The sequence below is a fragment of the Ascaphus truei genome, chromosome 6, assembly GCF_040206685.1.
Source record: "Ascaphus truei isolate aAscTru1 chromosome 6, aAscTru1.hap1, whole genome shotgun sequence".
Lineage (NCBI taxonomy): Eukaryota > Metazoa > Chordata > Amphibia > Anura > Ascaphidae > Ascaphus > Ascaphus truei.
The window spans coordinates 45,317,512-45,326,709 of NC_134488.1; positions in this window are offsets into that span (position 1 = coordinate 45,317,512).

Consider the following 9,198-nt stretch of genomic DNA (forward strand, 5'->3'; position numbering starts at 1 on the left):
CATTGGGAAACATTATTGTTAGCGATTCTATTCCATCAATCACTGCACCACAAATTGTAGAGCTGAAAAAATCCATTAAGAAAAAAATAATTATTAGAAATGAGAGAAAGACTCCATATTTTATAACCAAATTTAACAGTTCACACAGTAAGATAAAACATAGTCTCAATAAATATTGCTATATCTTACACATGGATCCCATTTTGGCCAAATGTTTACCCAAAAGACCACCCATTGTCTTTACAAAATCCAATAATCTGAAAAATATATTGGCCCGAGCCTCCTCAAAGGCAGTGTCCCTACTAAGAAGAAGGACCTTAGAGATTTATTGGGGTTAAAGGGTAACCACAGATGTAATAGATGCAAGATCTGTCCTAGAATGTTAACTCAAGATCATTGTCAATCTAAATTCACAGACTGTAAATATGAAATCCATAATTACATTGACTGTTTAACAACATACGTCATATATATCTTACAATGTGGATGTGGACTACAATATGTAGGTCGCACCAAACGCCATCTCAAAATTCGTGTGATGGAACATCTCTGAAATATTGCTAACATTCCTAAACTATTGGCCTATTATAAACCACTTACTCACTTGTTGTCTCATTTTAAAGATGTTCATCAGTGCAGCACAGTAGGGGTTAAATATATGGGTAGTGAACACATAGCTACAACAATTAGAGCTGGTGATAAAGACTAACAAATTGCAAGGAGGGAGCAGTTTTGGATTTTAGCCCTCCAAACAAAATATCCTGAGGGGTTAAATGATTATGTAGAACTGACTCCCTTTTTGAAGTGATTATACGAGTATGATCCTGTTAGTCAATCAGCTGTTCGCTTTAACACTTGTTATATCCATATCATTGTTTTTTCTTTTCCCCCCCCTTTCCTCCTTCCCCCCCCCCCTTTCCCCCCCTCTTTTTACTTTCTCCTGCCCCTCTGGTATTTTTCTAATACTCTCTCTTTTTATGTGTTAAATGTCCATTATGTTTTTCATTTGTATTTGTAATGTGTTTGCACAATGTTTTATTTATATTGTTCATATTATTATATATATGTTTTATCTATTACACTTGTTTATAGGGGGTTACCTGTTTGCATAACTTTATCTGTCTTTATATTGTGTGGCATTTCTGTTTTTAAGTATTATCTTTTAATCTTTTAAATGCCACTGAACTAATCTGTTATAAGTATGATATACATTTTAACATTATGGACATCCATACAAGAGGGGAGGATTCGTAACACCACCCACCCCTCTTAATTATCAATCCAATTGGTTGCTCAATCATCAGTACCAACCAATGATGAACTTAGATAGACATATAAAGGACCCCAGACAGGTGCCCCTGAAAAAGCCTGATGAAGTATACTTTTGTATACGAAACTCGTCGCGAATGATGTTGCTTGCTTATTGTACATTCATAGCCAGCCTACACACAAGAGGTTTTTTATTCCAATTACGATCGCACAAACTAAAACGGACAGGCATCTCCAGGACAGCTACAGGGGGCTTCATTTCATGCGCATGCGCGCTACGCGGTCCACCACGCTGACACTCGTGGAGGTCTGATAGCGTTACAGGGCAACAGGGACAGCCCCAGTGTGCGGGACTGATTTCTGAGGAGTGATACTGCCCCTGCTCACCCTATTTTGATGCCCTACCATAGAACTGACGATCGAGACCGGGAATTATTAAAGTTTTTATTTATGTAAGTGGTTACTATTGTTTATTGCTTGTAATAAACTTTATTTCTCTCATTTTGGTGCGCTCTTGTGTTTTCTTTTTCTCGTCCACAAATGCCTAGATTGGCACCTGGTGCATACAATGAGCTAGGAATGATAATAGTATCAAAAATTAGAAAGAGAAGGTGTATTTGACACCTATACCTTCTAGCTAGAAGCTCATTTGTTGTAGCACTCCTGGGACAGTTAAAATATAACTTTTAATAAGTCTCACATAAAGTAAAGTCAACAAATATAGACATACAAGAATACAATATTCATATAAGTTGGAAGGTTATGGCAGTGGTTGGGTGAGGGTTGGATGTAAAACCAAATCAGTGTTGTCCTAATTATTATAGGTTAAAACACGTATGGAACAACCCAAAAACCCACAGATACAAAGTGGTAAAATATCTCTGTGCTGTCTGGAAATACACCACAATAAGTATGCAATGTATCAAAATGCAGTCACTAACACAGCATACCGATCAAGCCAACCCATGATCGCTATGTAGTAAAGTCCAACACTGGTACCTATCCTGATATACTAAAGGTGATAGAACAATGCTGTAAAAATCCCAGAGTAGGTATATAGTTGTCTGTATCAATCTATATGGGGTAGAGTCTCACTCTCTTAAATTGATGTGGTGGACTTAACACAATCGTGGGTTGGTGGTATGTGGATTAATTCCGTGTGTGACAACAATATTGCAATAACAAAAGTATAGTACTGTAATTGACTATAGTAGGTGTATATAACCAGTGACTGAATCTGACAATGCATATAAAAGATGCTTGCTGTCATGGAACAAGAACTGCACTTCTGTTTCACCCCCCCTTTCCTTGCAGTTCTGCCTGTCAGTCTCTCAGTTCCAGCTGCATGTGTTTTGCTCTGTGCACGCACACAGTGCCCGTGTGACAGACACAGTGCTATTTCCCCTATCCCAGCAGCTTGCTGTATCAGAGATGCAACATTATTGCTACATGTTGTAGCTCCCTCAGACATTTCTGTGAGTTGCTATAGGAGCCCCAGCCTTTCTCCCAAATGGGCTAGTCTGCTTTCTCCCCCTCTGCTCTGCCCACAGATGGTCTGTACCCAGGCTATCTTGCTACCCAGCATACATTGGGACTTCCTTTTCCACCATCACCTCTGGATGAGTGAGTACCCTGCTGTAACTGCTGTAGTGGTAGGATTACCCTTTTCACCTGCCCTTAACTACCAAGCACCCACAGAGAGGCATTATCTAAACACCAACATCTCTTCACAAGTGCCTGTCTTTTACCCTGCTTTCCCCCAAATAAAGTAAAGAAAAGATACAGAACTTGTTGTGCTTTAAAAAGAGGGCCGAGTTGAAGCTATCTGGGCTAATCATCTTACACATGACCCTGGCCTCCAGAATAGTGAAAAGGATACCGTGTGCCTTACAGACACTTACAGGAGCTGCTACTCTAGACTTTATGATAACGCAGAGCAGCCTTTCAGACAGCAGCAGCTTTACACTGCCAGACAGGGCAGCAAGCCTTATACAGCAAACTGCACAAAACCTGCAGCCTTACAAATAAGCAAGCAGATTCACACTGGACAAAGCTAGCAAACAACCTTGCACACAAGGCAGCAGCTTTGCAGACAGACAGTGCACTTTACACACAGAGCTTTGATTGCCTTCTCTGTCTTTTTGAGTCCACCCCCTGCACAGCCCTATATTGAGGAGCCACCATCTCACCTACCCCTGCGCACGTCCCCAAGGCTAGCGCCATCAAGGGCCACGCTACCAGACACCCACCAGGACACGGGTCAGAGTCACCGGACACCTGTGAGTACAGCTACCCCTACGCTGCACGCTGCAGGACACCGCTCGGCATCATCTGAGACAGACGCCCATCGCTGACACAGGTAATAGACCGCACGCCACACGCAATGGCTAAAGGCCAGAACTCAGAGCCTCAACAGACATCACGCAGGAGAGCGATCAATCAGACACAGAGACCGCTGTGCAACTGCAACAGGCGCAGGCAGGCGCAAGGCCCAAACAAACAGTCACACTGACACAAAAGGCCCACGAAAAATACGAGACTGACATTGAAGCGCACCGCGCTAAATTAGAGTTGGCCTGGAACACTACCACACTTGGAATACGCAATGTCGCCGGCACTGGCAATTCTGTACAACAGCTCGAGCAGGCAATAACTCAATTAAAGATTGACCACTTATGCTACCAAGGGCTGTCAGAGGCATACGTCACATACCTGGCCCGGGCTAATACTAGTGAAAGCCTGCACGAAAGGGATTTACAGCACAATATTGACTTGACACGTGACAGTCGCGTGCGAACTGCCATCGCAGACGCCCAAAGCGAGAGAAAAGAGCTCCTACTGTAGACAGCATCGCAGCGCTCAGGCACATCCAGGCACTCATCAAGGTCAGCAAGATCAGCGCAATCTAACGCGTCCAGCGCAAGCACAAATGCTACCAAGGCGCGAGCCACCGCAGAGGCCGCACGTGCCAGGGCCGAATATAGTCGCAGAGAGGCAGCCATAAGAGCAGGAAGAGCGCGCATAGAAGAGGAGGAACAGACAGCCGCCGCTAATGCCGCCGCTACCGCCACCGCTACTGCCGCCACTGCCGCTACTGCCGCAGCCACTACGTGTAGGAAAGCCGAATTTGATGCGGAACTAGAGGCACTTAATCAAGAGAAGGAAGCCGCCGCCATAGCCCAAGCTGAAGTCCTAGAAGCACCCGTGCAACAGGACGGCGGGGAGCAACCGTACAGACGGATAGCCTCAGAGGATCCAATCCAACGCACTGAAGACTACTGTACATAAGGAGCCTCTTCAGTGTAAATACCAGCGCACCAGCGCACCATCTCAACACGGAGGGAGTGACTCTACAGACACCGAAGACTTGCTAGGTCAACGAGGAGAAGACGCTGCTCCGTCAATGGTACATGCTGCCTGGGATAGCCACAGCCGCAACAGTGATCCACACGCCAGCGCGCACACGGATGCACTACAACAGGCTCGCCATCCAGGTACACCCACACGGGAAAACACAGCCCCTCGTACCGACCAACAGTCATCACGCGTCCACGCCAAGGAAGAGGCGACCGCACAGACCCTCCCAGCAACTACCTCAGAACGCGACCAACGCGCTGATGCCTCAGGCCTGACAGACATAGCCAAATACATGATCCGGCATGACCAGGTGAAAACTCATCAGCTTCGACGACCACCCTGAGAACTACCGGACGTGGAAGTTCACGTTCAAAGACGCAATCAACAGCTTGGACTTCTCAGCAAGTGAAGAGCTCAACCTGCTATTCAAGTTTCTGGGGAACGAATCCAGGGAGCACGCAAAGAGACTTCGGGCGGCAAACGTGAACCAACCCCAAGTAGGTCTTGACCTAGTGTGGGAGAGGCTAGAAGAGTGCTACGGTAGCCCCAAAGCAGTCGAGGATTCGCTCTTCAAAAGAGTCGACAGCTTCCCCAAGATCACAACTAAAGACTACTCAAAGTTATAAGAGCTTGGGGACCTGCTGCAAGAGCTGGCGTTCGCAAGGAAAGACCATTCCTTAACAGGTCTCAACGTCTTGACCTCAGCTCGTGGAGTGAGACCCATCTTGGAGAAGCTACCCTACAACCTCCAAAAAAGATGGATTTCACAAGGCTCCAAATACAAAAGGGAGAAGCAAGTCGCCTTCCCCCCATTCTCATTCTTTTTGAGCTTCATCCGCGAAGCGGCAAGGACAAGGAACGATCCCAGTTTCATCTTGGGTGCGCAAACCACATACAGTGCAAGCAGCCTGAGGAACGAGAGACCAGTGGTGAGATATGGTAACAGCCAAACACCCATCTCGGTCCACAGGATGGACGTGCCTCCCACGACCCAAACTACTCCCGATCAGTCGGTCGCCGGAAACGAGGAACCAAGGGACCCAAACAGGGAATGTCCCATACACAAGAAGCCACACCCACTTAGCAAGTGCTTTGGGTTCAGGATAAAGTCCCTAGAGGAACTCAAGAGGTTACTTGGAGAATTCAGAGTTTGCTTCAGGTGCTGCGGTTCCATGACTCACCTAGCCAGAGACTGTAAAGAAGAGATCAAATGCACAGTGTGCGAAAGTGACAAGCACGTAACATCGTTACACCCAGAGGCGCTGACACCACCAACTCAACAACCCATCCTCCGTAGCGGTGCATGGCGGGGAGAAAGAAGAAGGAGAGTTAACATCCGTCACATCTCAGCGCACTGAGGTTTGCGGAAAAGAAGGTGACAAAATGTCCTGCTCCATAATATGCCTCGTCGCAGTGCACCCCCAGGGACAACCTGAGAAGGCTATTCGGATGTATGCAATCCTCGACGACCAAAGCAACAGATCATTGGCGAAGACGGAGTTCTTCAACCTATTCAACTTACAGGACAATGCCTCACCCTACACCCTCAGAACCTGTGCAGGGTCAACTGAGTGCACCTCCCATTATCTGGTGTTCACCACCGTCAGAAACCCAGCCAGATCTGGGTAACGTTCAGCTCCAATGCTCAGTACCAGGAAGCCTCTCCAAACGGGGCACTACTCACTGGACCAGACTTGACAACCAGTCTTCCAGGGGCGTTGATCCTATTCTGCAAGGAGCCAAAGGCCATCTCCTTCCGCCAAACGCCTGGTGATAGGGTGACAAACTACCACGACTGGCACATCCACGAGGTGATGCACTCTGTAGAGAAAACTACAGAGTCAAAGGGACTGTTCTCTCACAAAGTTGAAAGGAAACAGGGCCAGAGACTTTCACAGAAAGACATTGTGGTGAACCCAGCTAACCTGGACCGGTTCATCCACCCAACATCCTTTGCTAAAAGACTTTGCCAAGGGATTTCAATGCCTGTGGTACCAGCCGGTATCACATCGTTATGTGGACATGGACTTTGCAGTATTATGTTATGTTTGTTTGCATTGCACATATGTTCCACACATTCAAGTTATATAGTGGTATCTCCAGATACCAGACGGGGAGTGTCATGGAACAAGAACTGCACTTCTGTTTCACCCCCCCTTTCCTTGCAGTTCTGCCTGTCAGTCTCTCAGTTCCAGCTGCATGTGTTTTGCTCTGTGCACACACACAGTGCCCGTGTGACAGACACAGTGCTATTTCCCCTATCTCAGCAGCTTGCTGTATCAGAGATGCAACATTATTGCTACATGTTGTAGCTCCCTCAGACATTTCTGTGAGTTGCTATAGCAGCCCCAGCCTTTCTCCCAAATGGGCTAGTCTGCTTTCTCCCCCTCGGCTCTGCCCACAGATGGTCTGTCCCCAGGCTATCTTGCTACCCAGCATACATTGGGACTTCCTTTTCCACCATCACCTCTGGATGAGTGAGTACCTGCTGTAACTGCTGTAGTGGTAGGATTACCCTTTTCACCTGCCCTTAACTACCAAGCACCCACAGAGAGGCATTATCTAAACACCAACATCTATTCACAAGTGCCTGTCTTTTACCCTGCTTTCCCACAAATAAAGTTAAGAAAAGATACAGAACTTGTTGTGCTTTGAAAAGAGGGCCGAGTTGAAGCTATCTGGGCTAATCATCTTACACATGACCCTGGCCTCCAGAATACTTGCTGTGCAGTCAATTGATTAAATGTTGGTAACTCAGAGAGATATGGCCATAAGTGAAACAGACCACCTATCGTGCAATACGTGATTTGTCAGTGCTAGTACATAGAACAGACAAGCCGCAGATTGTCTGCAATCAGATCCTCTAATGTCATGTCAGTCTAGAGCACCCGCAATCACAATGAATGTTATGCACACTTCTTAGTTAGGATGCACATGGAGGTGCTACATATAAATTCAACGAACAGCATACAGCAGCCAATAAACACATAACACAGTGTGATGATTCAGGGATCGCGGCATCCGCGCCCTTGTCCCCCTTCTCCTGCGGTTACTCCCGCTACCGTGGCGTGCGCCTCTCGCTGGCGTCACTCACCTTCGGCGGTCCTGGGGGTTCCCCGCCGTGCTCTGCGTCCTCGGATGCCCGGGGGGTCTGCAGTCCCGCATGCGGCCGCCGTGTTCCCCAGCCGCGCGCCTGAACAGCGCGCGCCGGGTGAGGTTAATTTATTCACTGCTCTTGCAGTGAAGACCCGCCCCCAGAACACTAAGAGGACCTCCTACCAAGACAAGAGTCCTCACCTGCCTGCCAATCAAGGGGACCTATCCAGGATAGCTCCACGCAGTCCTCCAGGCCTGTCCCCACCTCTGATTGGCCAGTCACACTTTATAATGCCAGTTCTTCCTCTTACTCATTGCTCGACATAGTTTTCACTTGGATTACTACTCTGGCGTTTTCTCTCTTATTCTCTCAGGTTACGACTTGGCTTGGCGGACGTCTCTCTCTGGCTCTAGACCCCTGCTTGGACAAACGACCTTCCGGAATTCTCCAATCCCAAACTTTGGCTAACGGCAAAGACAACGGCATTTCTACACCGGTACCGGCAAGTAATTCTAGCTAAATACACCTGGCCTGGCAACGCCAAAATCACCACACTCCGGACACGCTCCCTTTGCTGCGGGTGCGTGCTTCTATACGTTCCTCACTTCAGTGAAAGGAACGGGTCTGGTCTGCGGGCAGCACCGGCGTAACATTATGTCAAGCCCACAAGACGCAGACCAGACTGTGGACTCTATGATGACGGCCATGTACCAACAAATACAGGCCTTAACGGATCAAGTGGCTCTCCTCTCCCAACAGGTATCGGACCGCCCTTTACAGGCTCCGCCTGCGGCTGCACCCCCGGCGCAGCCTGACTTATCTTCCACTTCATTTTCAGTTCCGAAGATTCCGGCTCCAAGGCCCTACGCAGGGGATCCACACGCCTGTCGTGGCTTTCTCAACCAGTGCGAGATCCAGTTCGAGATGGCTCCCCAATTGTATGCTACTGTCCGGAAAAAGGTAGCCTACGTATATAAAAAAAACAGAAAACACAGCGCACAACGCTCATAGTGTATTAAATGATATCTTTAGTAACCAAAGTATAAGGTAAGTATTGTGCGTACATAAAGGTTAAATTAAACAAGCATTTCTGGGTTATATGTTACCCAACACCAACGGACGCCTGTGATGGTCTCGTGGCTCTCTCCTTCTCACTCCAACAACCTCGGTGTAGGGCCTGGAAAATCTCCACTCCAATCGCTGGTATTTTGCCTCTCGCCTTAGGGTGAGGCTAGTGCAGTCTCAGCAGTCCAGAAAAAGGACCTCCGCTTGTCTGTGTTAGGCCCATCACTGCATCAATCTCCTTTGCGGAGCTTTTAGGACCCTGCAGAGATGCACCCCTTGTACAGATGATTGACGTGCAAACTGGGGACTCTGCAAAACCATTAATGAGAACCAGTGACAGTCTTGCAAAACTGTCACTGGTTCTCATTAATGGTTTTGCAGAGTCCCCAGTTTGCACGTCAATCATCTGT